A 14,303-nucleotide genomic window follows, 5' to 3' on the forward strand; every position below is an offset into this window, starting at 1 on the left:
AGCACGGGGGCTGTGGGCAGGACTGAGGGGCATTGGCAGGGATGTGTGGGGAGCCCAGCACTGGAATAGCAGCGGGGCTGCAGGGCAGGACTGAGGGGCATTGGCAGACCTATGCATAAGCACTAAGGAATGGCAATAAGCAGCTCTTTGTCTTCTTTGTATCAAACCATTTCCTTGTCCTCTCCTTTGCTTCTCTCCCATTGTGTTGGAGATTCACTCTCAAGCCCTACCTGCTTTCCATCTCTTCATAAGGCTTAGGTTATTTACCACTTCTATAAAGTAGAACTACAAGCATTCAACGTTAGGAGTCAGGCCTCCATAATCCAGAGATTGGTTTAACAATTTGGAGACCTTAAAGATAGTACATTTGGGGTTCTTTTTATTTGCTGTATGGCTTTTCAGCCTTTGAGGTTCACATTTTCAGGCATTTTCTCCTCAGTCACAAAGGCTAAAAATTAGCACTGGTCAGACTATGGGTATGAGTTTTTTCCAGTGATGGAAAAGGTATTTCTCCGGGAGGCAAAACAGGCAACACAGTGCTAAATGTCAGCAGCTTCATTCCACTGCAAACCACCTCTTCCTTTTCTTATGGGCAGGTCCCACCTCTCAGTGCTCAGGCTGGTTGTATATTATTGCAGTCCTTGGGATTATTACACTGATTCTGCTAGTTACTGTGATCCTTTTAGCTCTGCACTGTGTAAAGATGTGATGGTAAGTGCTGCAGACCAATTGACACAGAGTAAGTCACTTTTATTCAAGAATTTGTTTTCATGAAAATATGATCAGACATCAGACCAGGATGTGGAAGGACCCCCTTCAGCTATATCCCCGTCACAATTCACTTGTCCAGCCACTTCACAGCTGCACTCAGATAATATCTAACTCTCCCAGGTGGTTTTGTGTATAATGGGCCATTTTATTCTTTACTAAGCAAGTTCTGACACCATCCATATTTTGGTGGAATTACCAATCAGGCTAACCACCAGGACTCTGCCCTTTTTATCTGAGGCCACTTTTTAGAAGTGGTAACTTAATTTTAGATTTTTCAAGTTGGATGGGAGATAACCCCACAAATACACCAAATACCTTAACCATCATACTGTTAGTGTAGCCAGTAGTTGCTTCCATAACTGCTGAGTCAAGGCCAGGACTAAGGGAAACCCTGTGTGCTGCCACCAGGCAACACAAGGTGTGTTAGTCTTGGACCTTGTGCACCCAAGAGAACAAAAGGCTCTGTGCCAGGAGCTTCAAATAAAAAATCCTCATAGTAATGGCAGCAGGGCCCCAGTGGATATCAGGGTGCAATTTCAGAAAAGTATTGCAGCTGTCAATATCAGACATATGGAGGCATTTAGCCATTTGTGGAGATAAGAAAAAGGTCCTGTGGGGATTGGTGTCTGTCTGGACAGACAGCACATCGTGCTGGGGATGGGAGTGACAATGGAACACTTGGCTTTTGCAAAGAATGGAGTGTAGAAAGCAGCCCCACTACTGACAGGAGCTGAATAATTTCCCACAGGCCTGCAAAATGTGTTTCCTTCCATCTCATGATTGTTCTCCCAGGAAATTGTTAGAATGAAGACAAAACAGCAGCTCCTGTGGCAGTTGTTGTGTGGGTATCATGGGAATGAGGAAAGGTGGAGGAAACTGATACAAGCAACAGGCCTAAAGAAGGCATGTTGTGGCAATGGCTCCCCATTCATATTCCTGATCACCAGTTCTTGGCCATGCTGAAATTTATGACAAAACCCAAAATCACACAACTCCTCTCCTACTCCCCATGAGAAGGCACTCACTCCAGTCCGGTTATACATTAAAAAAAAAAGTCTGTAATTAACACCATTTGTCTCAATCTTTTCCAGATAACTCAACTCAGCAAGTCTCTCTTCAATGAAAGATCATCAAATGCTGGTTGAAAGTGCTCATAAATTACTCTTCCTTTGAAATGACTTTGATAAAAGATAGGCTTCCAGTTTGATCACTGTGACACTCTGTACCTTGGGGGAACACCCTACACCCCCATGTTCATCCTTATAATATGATTGTGTGGGATCCAATGCAAAGTTTGTCATGTTGGATATCTTTGTAAGGCTCATGATGCACTGAGCATTGTTGTTATAGTGATGTTATAGGTTGTAATTTCATGTATATAGTTATGAGGCTGAAAATGTGTCCTCATGACTTAAAACAAGCCCAGGCAAAACTCTCCAGGAGAAGAGGAGCAGTTCACACCTCATCAGGTCATGTATGGGACAAACCCAGCCCAGCCTCACAGGAACAAAGCACACTGGCCTAGGGAGCAACAAAGGATCTGTTGGACTCTAGAGTGAGTCACCCCCCTTACCTTGGTCAGGTTGGGACTACAGTGAGGTAATGCTCACCTGACTCTGAAGGGGTAGGGTACAAAGCCAAGAGGGAAGAAAGAACAAGATAAAAGGGAGAGACATTTGCCATGCTCTCTCTCTTCCATCTCCATCTACAGACATCACCACCAAGCGACTGAAGCGCTGATCAAAGGGGAGAGCCTGGCTGAAGGGCAACCAGCCAGCCTGTAGTGAGAATCATAGAATCATGGAATATCAGGGTTGGAAGGGACCTCAGGAGGTCATCTAGTCCAACGCCCTGCTCAAAGCAGGACCAATCCCCAACTAAATCATCCCAACCGGGGCTTTGTCAAGCCTGACCTTAAAAACCTCTAAGGAATCAGATTCCACCACCTCCCTAGGTAACGCATTCCAGTGCTTCACCACCCTCCTAGTGAAAAAGTTTTTCCTAATATCCAAGTTTTGGATCTAAGCATCTAAGTCTGTAAGGGCATTGGAAGCATTAAGATCATCTTAGAATGAGTTTTGCTTTTATTTCATTTGACCAAATCTGACTTCTTGTGCTTTGACTTATAATCACTTAAAATCTATCTTTTGTAGATAATAAATTTGTTTGTTTATTCTATCTGAAGCAGTGCATGTGGTTTGAAATGTGTCAGAGACTCCCCTTGGGATAACAAGCATGGTGCATATCAATTTCTTTGTTAAATTGATGAACTCATATAAGCTTGCAGTGTCCAGCGGGCATAACTGGACACTGCAAGATGGAGGTTCCTAAGGTTGTGTCTGGGACCAGAGATATAGGCTAGTGTCATTCGGTTGCACAATCCAAGCAGTGGCTGGCCAAAAATGCTCACTCACATAGCTGGGAGCGGCTTACATGCTAGAGGCTGTGCATGAACAGCCCAGGGGTGGGGATTCTCACAGCAGAGAAGGGTAAGGCTGGCTCCCAGAGTCAAGGATTGGCGTGACCTAGCAGATCACTGGTCCAGATAACACCAGGGGACCGTCACAATCACACTGTAGTTGCGTCTCATCCATGTAGTTTCTTTGAAAACTGAACCATTTGAATTTATTGCTTATTTCCATAATGCCAGCAATTATCAAATGATCGGCTTTGTACATAGATATTGTCCTAAGATGCAAAATTCAAACCTGAAGTTAGAGCTTGTCTGCACAGAGAACTGTATTGATATACTATGGAACTTATGTTATTGTTTTCAATGCACTGTATTGATTTCTGATGAGCCTATTGTAAACAATAAAGAGTTTTATTAAAAAACAGCTCGAGCTTGTAGTGTTGGCAGCTGCCCTTAAGGGAAATAGCAGTGAAATTGGAAAAAATAGTATTGATAAGGCAAAGATATGAATTTTTTGTACTGAGCATAGCATGCTCACTACTTCATTTTGCACACCGCAGATACATGCTCTAGGCCAGAATCATGCTTGGTATAACTTCACACAGCAACAGAGGAGAGAAACATTTTTTTTTAAATTAGGGGGAAATGTAGTTGTACAACCATAAGAATTGGCAGGAGGCCTTGCAGGCAGCTGAAGAACCTGAAATGACTAATGACAATATATATAATAAATTGACTAGATTTCAAATTGAGGTTGTCTCTTTAGTAATACCTGTCTTTAACTTATGGATCTCAAATAACCTTATACTAACAAATTAAATCTCCAATCTACACTAATTAGTCCCTTCATTAGAAGCAAGAGAAGGCCATGAAGCTATGGAGTCTAAAAAGATATGGGGTTTTATGTCATTTGTCCAGTAAAACAGCAGAAACCAAAAGTTATAATCTGTAGCAGAACTATGTACTGGAAAATCTCGTTGCTAGCTCCTGCCCTACCTGCCACATAAAATCCTAGCCCTTACAGTAAGTCATCGGTTCAGAAATGGGGAGCTCCAGAGTAAACTGCATATATGCAAATATGGAGATGAGAAACAATTTTCAAACCAATTAGAAATCATCACTGACTATAAGCCAGACAGACGCGTAAGCAGATAACCAGGTGTCAGGTTGCTGCACAAGGATCTTCAGTGGAGAGGTCAATCTTCTGAAGGTAACTATGAACAGAGAGCTGTGTGTGTGTGTCTGTGTGTGTGTAGCTCACTAAAACTGAAGGGGGGATAATCTTTTGACTAAAATAAGGAATTGTGAATTAAAAAGATTTAAGGTGTCATCTTGGTTGGTCAATGCGAAATTGGCATACAGAGTTCCCATATCCTGTCTGCTGGCATGTGGCTTTGGCACACAGCCCATTACAATGTTTTAGACATCTTCAGCTGAGAAGTTTAATGTCTCCCTCATTCTCAGCAGAGGGAAGTTATTACTGCATATGTGGGACTATTAGCTGAGTCTGTGGTTTTCAGTTGTCAGTGTTTGGTTTCTACTTAGTGTTTCTTAGGTTCTGTCCAGAAATATCTGGCTGTTGATGGTTGCTGGCAGACAAAAATCAACGGATGACAGATGGGCAGGTGTTTAGCGGGTTCTTTTAGTTCCCTGCTCAGCTCTGGTTTCATTTTGGATATTGTGGTCAGATCAGTTGATCAGGTCTTTAATTCATCAGTCTGGGGATTCTCAGGTACAGCTTGCTTCGCGACCCATGGCTTCTTAGGCTCCAGATCAGGATAATGTAATCTCTGGCCCTTCAGCAGTGGGCAAACAAAATCTCTCTCTCTCACCCACACATGCACGCGTGCACACACACAAACATATAAAGCCTCTTTGACTCAGGGCATTTTCCTCTCTGATGAGATATATGACAATCTCTTTTTCTGAAGTGTTAAAACTAGGCTGTCCAGGCTTTCTTAATTATAAAACTTTAGAGAAGACTGGGAAGTCACCTTTCTGAAGAAGACTGAATAATAAGGGTTGAAATGCCAAGGAGGGGAGGAACTGTGTAAGTGACCAACAAGGGTATAAACAGAAGAAAACAGGAAAAAACTTCACAAAGGGAAAAATAGGTTGCCTGTTCAGAAACATTTGAGAAGGGGAAATGGCCATATGGTTAAATCATAGACCTTGGCATCAGGAGACTTGGGCTCTGTTCTTGGCTTTGCCATAGGCTTCCTAGCTGAATGTGGCAAGTCACTTCACTTCTGTTCTATGTCTCGGTTTTCCCATCTGTAAAACGCAAATAATAATGCTCACCTCGGTGTTAAGATTAATTCATGAATGTTTGTAAAATCTGCAGAACTTTGGAAGGAAGGTGCTTTAAAAATTCAAAGTATGGAGTCAAATCTTTTGAGACTGTGGAATTGTCTCCAAGGAGGAGAGAGATTCTCTGAAAAAAACTTTGTATATTAGAAATCAAAATAAATAGTTACTAAAATTAAATGGGCTGGTCAAAGCTGATGTTACAACTTTATCGGAACTTCTCTCTCTTTTGCTTCTCACCCATCTCCTTTTGTCTGGAATCCTCTGACTGCTTAGATTGTCCTGGCTTTTTCCTTGGTCTCAGTTCAATGACTCTGATTCCTGATGGTTCTATCTCAGGGTTTCTCTCTGCCCTTTTACCCACTCTCTTAGCCTTTCCTGATAAGTGCTGCCTCCCTTGATATATTATCCACATAGTATTAGCTCTGTGAGGGTTGAACAAGATAATTAAAAGAATGCAAACAGGATGGAGTGACCTTGTTCAGCAGGCACAGCATAGAACAGACATTTTAGTGACTTGAGAAAGGTAACTAGTAAAATGTTAGACAAGTATCTGAAATCTCTTAATATGGAAAATTTTAAACCCTTTCTTTTGGGAATTGTTCCTACAGGCTGCTTTACAGACAGGTTATCAGGGGACAGGGTAAAACTGTCTAATATAGGGAAGGGTTAATTCCGCAGAGATGGGAGTTTGTGACATTTCACACCTTGCCCTGGAATTCTGTCCATTAACAGAAAACTCAATATTCAAGATCCCTAGCAATCTTCAGCATTTCCTGGGGATGCAATTCCTGTGATAAACTGTAACAAAGTCTGCTTATTGGGAAAGAAACAGAACAGTGTTCCTGCTGATATGCCTGGCACCAGATCACAGAAGTTAGATGTGGGAAGTGCCTATTACTCCTGTCTTGATTGCAGGGGACTGGACGAGGTGACCTATTGCGGTCCCTTCCAGTCCTACACTTCTGTGATTCTATGATATTTGCATGTCTGGACATCTTCCCTACTTCATTCCTTTTGACCTTATAACTCATTATTTTCAAGGCCTTTCTTTACAACACATATATATTTCCTTAACCAAACTTAAGCTAACTCTAATTCTTTATTTTTATTATCCTACATGTGTGTAACCTGAACCTCTTGTTCTCAGGTAGATTATGGAGAAGGCAGGCCTGGGGATTTGCTTTACATACACCCGTAGCTCCTTTCAGCTGGACACTGAAACCTTCATTTTTCTTCTTCACCTATCACTCAGGCTTCACACAAGATACCAACTATGCTGAAGAAGATCTTGATCCTCCCAGCCCTGCTTGTTTTGCTTATGCCTCCTCTCATACAAGCACAAGGTAACCTGAACACATTATGAAAGTCCCTGAAGTCACACAGGGATGGATTTGATCCATACTCTTTCTTTCTCCAGCTTAAGGCTCTCACAATCCTCTCTTCTGTGCTTCTTACCCAGTAAATCCAGTTATTTCAATATTGTTATTATTTGTTGCCCCTCTGACAATGTGCTCATTGCTGTACAAGAATCAGAGAAAAAGGCACAGTTAGTCCCTGTTCCCCTAAACCGCCAGCTCCCAAAAAAAACAGCCTCAGGAGCAAGCCGGAGAGAAAAACTAAACTAAAATAAAAACCCTAACCTGAGATCCCTCAAACCCTAAGGGAGAACCGTAGCCCTAACCAGAACCAGAACCACCGCCTACATTTTGGTGTAAGACATTTTTTGTTTTGATTTCTTTTGGAATGAACTGTTGGTTTAAAATACTGGCATTTAAACCTCCTCTTTGGCAAGTCTCCAAACATGTCTAGGTCTGTTCTGTTTCCTGCACATTCTGGTTAATCTCAGTAACCTTCTCCTTGTGTTTGACCTGTACACACACTCAGATCCGTGTGATCAGGATGGGAAATGAGCCCTGAATGTGTGGGAATGTTTCTGAGCTGGACAAGTTCTTGTCAATTCTGATGAACTTCTCTTTTATTTTTACAGAGGATCTAAGTGGGGACAAATCTGGTGAGTGTATCCATCCTTTACTATATTTTGGTCCATTTGATTTACCTCCTAACCAATCAGCCTAATTATAATAAACCACCCCAGGCCCTGTAGCAGCTGGGGTGCAGGTTCAGGACAATCCCTATTTATCACACAGGAGCTTGGACCCTGCTGGACATCACTAATACTTACTCTTATGGCTCCCTAATATCCTTGCCTTTAGTTTTCCAAAGGGTTTCTCCTCATCCTAGTGAGAAAAAAACTATCACTTCCCTCTGAATCCCAAGGATGGGCTGGGGTTGGAAGGGAGGCAAAAAATGGAAGCAAATGAGAGCATCATACACTGTGTACATTTTGCAAAAAGAAAAGGAGTACTTGTGGCACCTTAGAGACTAACCAATTTATTTGAGCATGAGCTTTGCATCCGATGAAGTGAGCTGTAGCTCACGAAAGCTCATGATCAAATAAATTGGTTAGTCTCTAAGGTGCCACAAGTACTCCTTTTCTTTTTGCAAAGACAGACTAACACGGCTGTTACTCTGAAACCTGTGTACATTTTGTTCCCCAATCCCATGGGACTAGAGCCCAAAGCATAAGGATAACATTACTGACAGAGAGTTGTTACCTAATTGTGATACATATTTATATATTATTCTCTTTTGTTTCTCCAAGAGGAATCTGGTGCCTTTGAATCTGGGCAAGCAAGTGGGGAGCTTAGCGGAGAAACAAGTGGTGAACCTAATGGACAAGTCAGTGGAGAGCTAGGCTGGGAGCCCAATGGGCAACCTATGGGTAAGTTAATTCTGTTTCTTTCTGTTACTTTGTTACTGCTTTTACATTTCTCTACTTACCTGCCAAGAGAGACTGATAAGGTGAAAGAAGCCCCTAGTCCCCTCCTTACACCTGAATCCTCCACAATGCACTGAATTTTAGCCTCCTACTCACCCACAACCTAAGCAGCTCCCTGATTTGGCCCTCAGATAAGGACAGGCTGGGTCCAGTGCCATATGAATGCTCTCCTCAGCTGTATATGATCTATCCTGATATCTATGAATTAAAGGGACTCCCCACTGTAATGAGTGTTATCTGGGCCAACACCAGGGATTCAACCAGGGACCTCCACAGCTAAACACGAGTCATTACAGATTGAGCTAAAAAGACAGGCTCTCTAGCTCAGCACGCAAGCAGACTCACATTCTCTGTGGGTCAGGCTGAGAAAGAGGTTTAGTTCTTACTAAAATAATAATGATAATGCCTAGCTCTGATGGAGCACTTTTCATCAGTAGATCTCAAAGCACTGACTATGTAGAGTTTCCAGGATTAAGCCCTGATTTTTGTTCATTGTAGATCAATCCAGCCTCCCTGACGAAAGTAGCGGAAGTGGATCTGACCTCTGTAAGTGGATTCTGCTCTCTCTATTCTGTTGTGATTCCTCTTCTCCTCCAAAAAGATCACAGTCCTGCCATTTCTGCATGCACCATTTGACTCGTCTCTTCTGTCTTAATCAGAGGTGGCCTTGAAGGCTAAAGAATCCAGGATGAATTGTCACTGAGGTGTTCCCATCTCCTCCTGGCGTAAGAGGCCAGGGACTTAATTGCTGGAGGTGAGAGCAACTAGTGGTGGTTTTTTGTTTTGCCAAACCTTGTCACCCTGGGACGTGTTTTGCAAAACCAAGGTCTGTTTGGATTAAGGTTTAATTATATCTGAACCATTGGCATTCAGGATGGGATCTGGCTACATGGTTCCAGTTTTGGTCTCTCCATATTAATCATTCATAAGGCAATGCAGGCTACCACAGCCCAGATGTTCTCCTTCTCTGAGGTCAATAGTTATGTGTCTGCTCAGCCTGGGATTTCTTGACACCAGGACATAAGGTCCAGATCACTGACTGCATCAGCTCATTACCTTTTTCCATCCTGCAGGTTGTTGTGGATTGGTAGCCCATTTTTATAAGGCCCTTGTAGCATCTGGGCAGTCCCCATAACATCCATAACTTATAAAATCCCACTAAGAAAGATGTTAAATGGTGGAATTCCATATTGTACGTCTCTATCCAATCTAACTCTGTTTTGTATGGTGAAGGCTTGCTGGCTCCAGACCACAGAATTCAATTCTATTTTTACCCATGCATTATACCTTTTCTGTCCCTTTAGCATATGGAATAGACTGAGAGGGATGAAACTTCCCCCACTCCCCTTCACATCATCAGCTGCACTGAAGGAAAATCCAAGCCTCAAAATGAGAAGCACAACGCCACCCTTGAGAAATGAGTTTGTAGAGCATTAGCAAGAGTGCTGTTGAGTTTGTTAAATTTTTAATACTTGTGATTATTCTCTTAATAAAGTATTTAGGGTGCATTATATTCTGAAAAGTGACTATGTAAAAATGGTCACTTTTCATTCAGTAGCTCTGCTGTGTGCATGTATCAGACTCAGAGTGACTGACTTTAGTGACTAAAATATGTTTTTATGTGTGTTCATCCTGAAGAGCCAGCAGAGTTCAGAGAGAAGAAGCTGGAGTCTATGCCTTCTTCTGCATCATCCACAGAATTATTTACTGAAGTCTGGTTACACCTGTGCAAAGCCATTGATGGGAATGGGACTGCACAAGTTACTGAGGGCAAAATTTGGCCTGGAGTGCTTTTATTATTGGTGGTGACATATGGGAAAAAAAAGAACCCTGCTTGATTCTTAGAGCTCAGGCTGAGTTTGCAGAGTCAGCAGCCTGAAAAAACACCATTTTTATTTTTATTAATTTGATCTGAAGTCCCAGAAAGATTATATGCATGGAGCCCCACAATGCCATTTATATAGTCACTTTTCAAAGTATGACCATCCTCCAAGCTGTGATGAATTGGAAGGATCAACTGAGAGGTGATGTGCAATAATTAAACTGTGACCTCTGAGAATTCTCCAAGCAGGTGAACATTCTGCCGTTCTCTGAACTAATATCTATCCCTTGCTGATATAAAGATCACAGTAAATAAAAAATGACGAAATTAAAATGCTGATAGTGTGGCTCTCTATTGCAGCAGCAGATCACATCCTCTCCTTGCCTACGTAATGTTTTTTTTAAACTTTTTCACTTCATGATCTTACAGACTAGCAACAGTACTCCATATTACAATCTAATAATAAATAAAGCCCATAGTTGGGACACAAGTGATGTACATGTGATGCTAGTCAACCCTATTAATGATTGGTGAACAATTTTCTTGATCCACTTGCCTTGGGAGTCCATTCCTAAGCCTAATACATCTCACCATGAGGAAGCTTTTCCAGACAGCCAACCTAATATTGCTTTTTATCCTTCTTTCATAAGACAATCTCTCCAGCCCATTAAGTTCCAGTGCTGGGAACTTGTCCTGTCTTTCTTCCACATCCTGAGCTCCCAAAACCCTCTGCAACTGTGGGGTCACACAGTTCTCTGGCATCCCACCCACTGTCCATACTTCAGGTTTGGACTTCCTGCAGGGCTGAAGTCATCTGGCTGTCCTCTCTAACATATGGCCCCAGCCCTATCCTGTTTATAGGCTTGATCCATCAGCACTGGAGACCATGGAAGTTATATCATTGACTTCAATGAGACCTAGACCAGGCTTTAGTTTTAGGCATATATGTGTTCCTATGTAATACACGTTATACCAATATCACCATTGGAGTTGATCTAGAATCAATGCTAAAGATGTTTGTGGAATTTTGAGTCCACATTTCCTGCCTTTCCAATGGTTTTTATTTATATACTTCAATGAAAACAGGTCACTGGGTGAAATTTAATGGCCTGTGTTATACAGGAAGTCAGACTTGATCATCTAAGGCAGTGGTTCTCAAACTTGTTCCGCTGCTTGTGCAGGGAAAGCCCCTGGCGGGCCGGGCCGGGCCGGTTTGTTTACCTGCCGCATCCGCAGGTTTGGCCAATCGTGGCTCCCAGTGGCCGCGGTTTGCTGCTCCAGGCCAATGGGAGCTGCTGGAAGCGGCGCGGGCCGAGGGACGTACTGGCTGCAGCTTCCAGCAGCTCCCATTGGCCTGGAGCAGCAAACCGCGGCCACTGGGAGCCACGATTGGCCAAACCTGCGGATGCGGCAGGTAAACAAACCGGCCCGGCCCGGCCCGCCAGGGGCTTTCCCTGCACAAGCAGCGGAACAAGTTTGGGAACCACTGGTCTAAGGACCCCTTCTGGCTTTAAATTCTATGAACCTACAGCTCCATGAATCTATTTTTAAAAATTAAACATGGTCCTGAAACATTTTAATGTCCTTTTTAATTGAACTCCTATCCATAAGTCTTAAACCAATCAGCCTAATAAAACATATCTCCATGATACATTCAACTGGGGAATTAGTTCTGGGCTCCCAATTCTTATGGACAAGCTGCTTCACGGCCCGGAACCTATTCCCATTGGTAAACACTTATTGGCTTTAATGGTGCAGGATCAGGCCCAGTGTTTCTCAAGTGGAGCTTAAATGGAAAGTCATAATTTCAAATAACAAAGCGCAGACACCAAGAAATTAAATGATACCATAAGAAATCATGGCCTAATACCCAGCACTCAGATTGTACATTTTGAAACATTCACACATCTGAAGAAGAATTCTCCATAAATCTTTCAATAATACCTGGCATTCAAGTTCTTTACCCTTTTCAAAATAATAAATTCAAATTAGTCCAATTTCAGTTTAAATTGTCTATTTCTTTTTCTCTTCTTCCACAAGGTTTGGTAATGGCAACTTTCCAGTAATACTGATTTCAATTAATTGAGATGTACTTACAGCTGTGGCTCATTTGGCTATGTGACTGTTTGTTTCCTGTGTAATGTGTCTTTAAATCCCTAAGAACTCTGCTGTCTGCGGAGAGAGGCAGCAATTCTGTCTCTGGCTCGCTCGCGCTCTCTCTCTCTCTCACTCACACACACACACACACACACACACACACACGGCTCTCTCAGGAAGGCTTTACTTTTGTTCTTTCATTTTTCATTTTCAAGTCATGGTGATGGACAGTACAGGTATCTGTTTGTATCTGTGGGGAAAAGCATTCATTTTAATGCTATCTTAACAAAATTGCATATCTATGAATATTAAAAACTCGGTGTCTCTTATAAATGTACTGCATGATTGTTAGGGAACAAGAGGCAACCTCTTTCACTGCTCTGGTGAGCCTTTGCTGTAGGTCAGACAAACCCTGAATAATTGGTAGATTTCAGCTCCAAACTCAGAAGATCATAAAATTAGAAGGGAGAGCACGGGTCAGTCTAAGCCCCAGATATCTGTCTCCACAGTCTCCCCTTTGAACTTTCTCTCCTTTGCCCCATTTCACCCTTCAGCAAATGCATTTGCCTCAGTAAATGACACTGGAAAAATGTCCAAAGGAAAACACAAGGGAAAGCCTTGTGCTGAGCACCACATGTGCACTGGGACTCAAGCATTGAAGCTTGATGTCAGTAACATCCCTTTCTAAACTCCTCTCCCCATCACCTTGCCTGTTTTAATTCGTGGTAATTGGGGGGAAAGACGTTCAAACAGCAACACAGGAGGTGAACAAGTTTTGTGAAACTGCATGAACTGTGATGCAGGTGAGGCCCACGGAGTGGCACCAGCAGCTAACAGAAGTTCCTTTTAGTTCTTTCATTCTTAGAGATGGCACTTCTTTCTACCCCAGAAACATGACCAACCTTATGATTTGCAGGGCAAGAACTTGTGATTGGGGGAGAAATGGGGCAATGGGGTACTCTTCTCTCCAGACCTGCAGACAGACAGGGGATAAGAATAGGACAGGGTGAGGAATCTGTCCATAAGTTACAATAACCAAGTCTATACAAATAGAAGTAATAGTCTGTGAGGCTAAGAGAAGCAACCTCAATCTGCCTGATTTTTCTCAGTTTGTGGAGAAGGAAATACGTTCTGTTATTTACCCTCCTTTGGTTTCAGCCTCATAACGCTCCTGCTCGCTTCAAGAGCAAGGATGTAGCCCATGAAAAATGGGCTTTACCCATGAGACAATGTGACACAATAAGAGAAGCACAGGGCACCAGGCAGTGAGAAAATGGGAGAGGGCAAGTGTAGTGTAACACCGCCAGTCAGCAGGGGGACATGGCAACATGGGATAATATGGAGCCATTAGCAAAGAGACAGAGCAATACAAAGAGGGTGACCCCAGGTCACGAGCTAGGGAAGCTAGGCATTCAGCAGGCAGAGAGGGCAGCTGGAGTGTAAGTTCAGGAGAGTGATTACAGGGATGTAGGACATATCTACGCAGCAAAAGCTGTGCATGTGATAACCTACCTGAGCCTGCTTCAATCCAGCTCGTGCAGGTACCAATAGCTATTATTGCAGGCTTCAGCACAGTTAGTAGTATAAGCCTAGGACAGACCCTGGGTACATACTCAGCTCACTAGTCCACTCTGCAGCCTACACTGCACTGTCTTCACTGCTATTTGTACCGGCACTAGCTGGATTCAAGCTATTTCAGGTAGCCCAGCCATAGTCATGCTGGGCAGACATACATACGCTAGTTTAGTGAGAATCTACCCTGCGGTGCTGGCACAATTCTCCGTTCCCATCCCCTTTCACTGCAAGAGGAAAAAAATTTCCTCTCCTTTCTCTCAGTGTCTTCTCCCTGGGGCCATTAGCAGCTATGTAACAGAACCAGTCAGGCGAGATGAGGTCAACTTGTCAGTTTCTCATCACAGCTGGAAACACTGGTTTGCTCACTTTTTAATTCATGGTTCCAAGGTCCCACACTGACTGAAACAAATATTCCTCCCCAATGGCACAGGGTTACAATGCCACTCAATTGTTTTTTTGGTGGGGTGAATCAGAGT

At 42.9% G+C, this 14,303-nt stretch overlaps 1 long non-coding RNA gene across 3 annotated transcripts; it reads left to right on the forward strand.

Annotated features, from left to right (window-relative positions):
• The first annotated feature begins 4,297 nt into the window (after window positions 1-4,297).
• LOC311515132 lies at window positions 4,298-10,532 on the forward strand. Of its 3 annotated transcripts, none has more exons than XR_014710059.1 (6): window positions 4,298-4,394; window positions 6,747-6,837; window positions 7,482-7,505; window positions 8,157-8,276; window positions 8,832-8,879; window positions 9,638-10,532. It is a non-coding gene; the product is annotated as an uncharacterized lncRNA (long non-coding RNA). The 3 variants fall into 3 exon arrangements; XR_014710060.1 differs by having other exon boundaries at window positions 4,314-4,394; window positions 6,642-6,837; XR_014710061.1 differs by lacking the exon at window positions 4,298-4,394 and adding an exon at window positions 6,003-6,017 and having other exon boundaries at window positions 6,642-6,837.
• The last annotated feature ends 3,771 nt before the right edge of the window (window positions 10,533-14,303 follow it).

Source organism: Lepidochelys olivacea (assembly GCF_965140295.1).
Source record: "Lepidochelys olivacea isolate rLepOli2 genome assembly, chromosome: 1".
NCBI classification, from domain to species: Eukaryota; Metazoa; Chordata; order Testudines; family Cheloniidae; genus Lepidochelys; species Lepidochelys olivacea.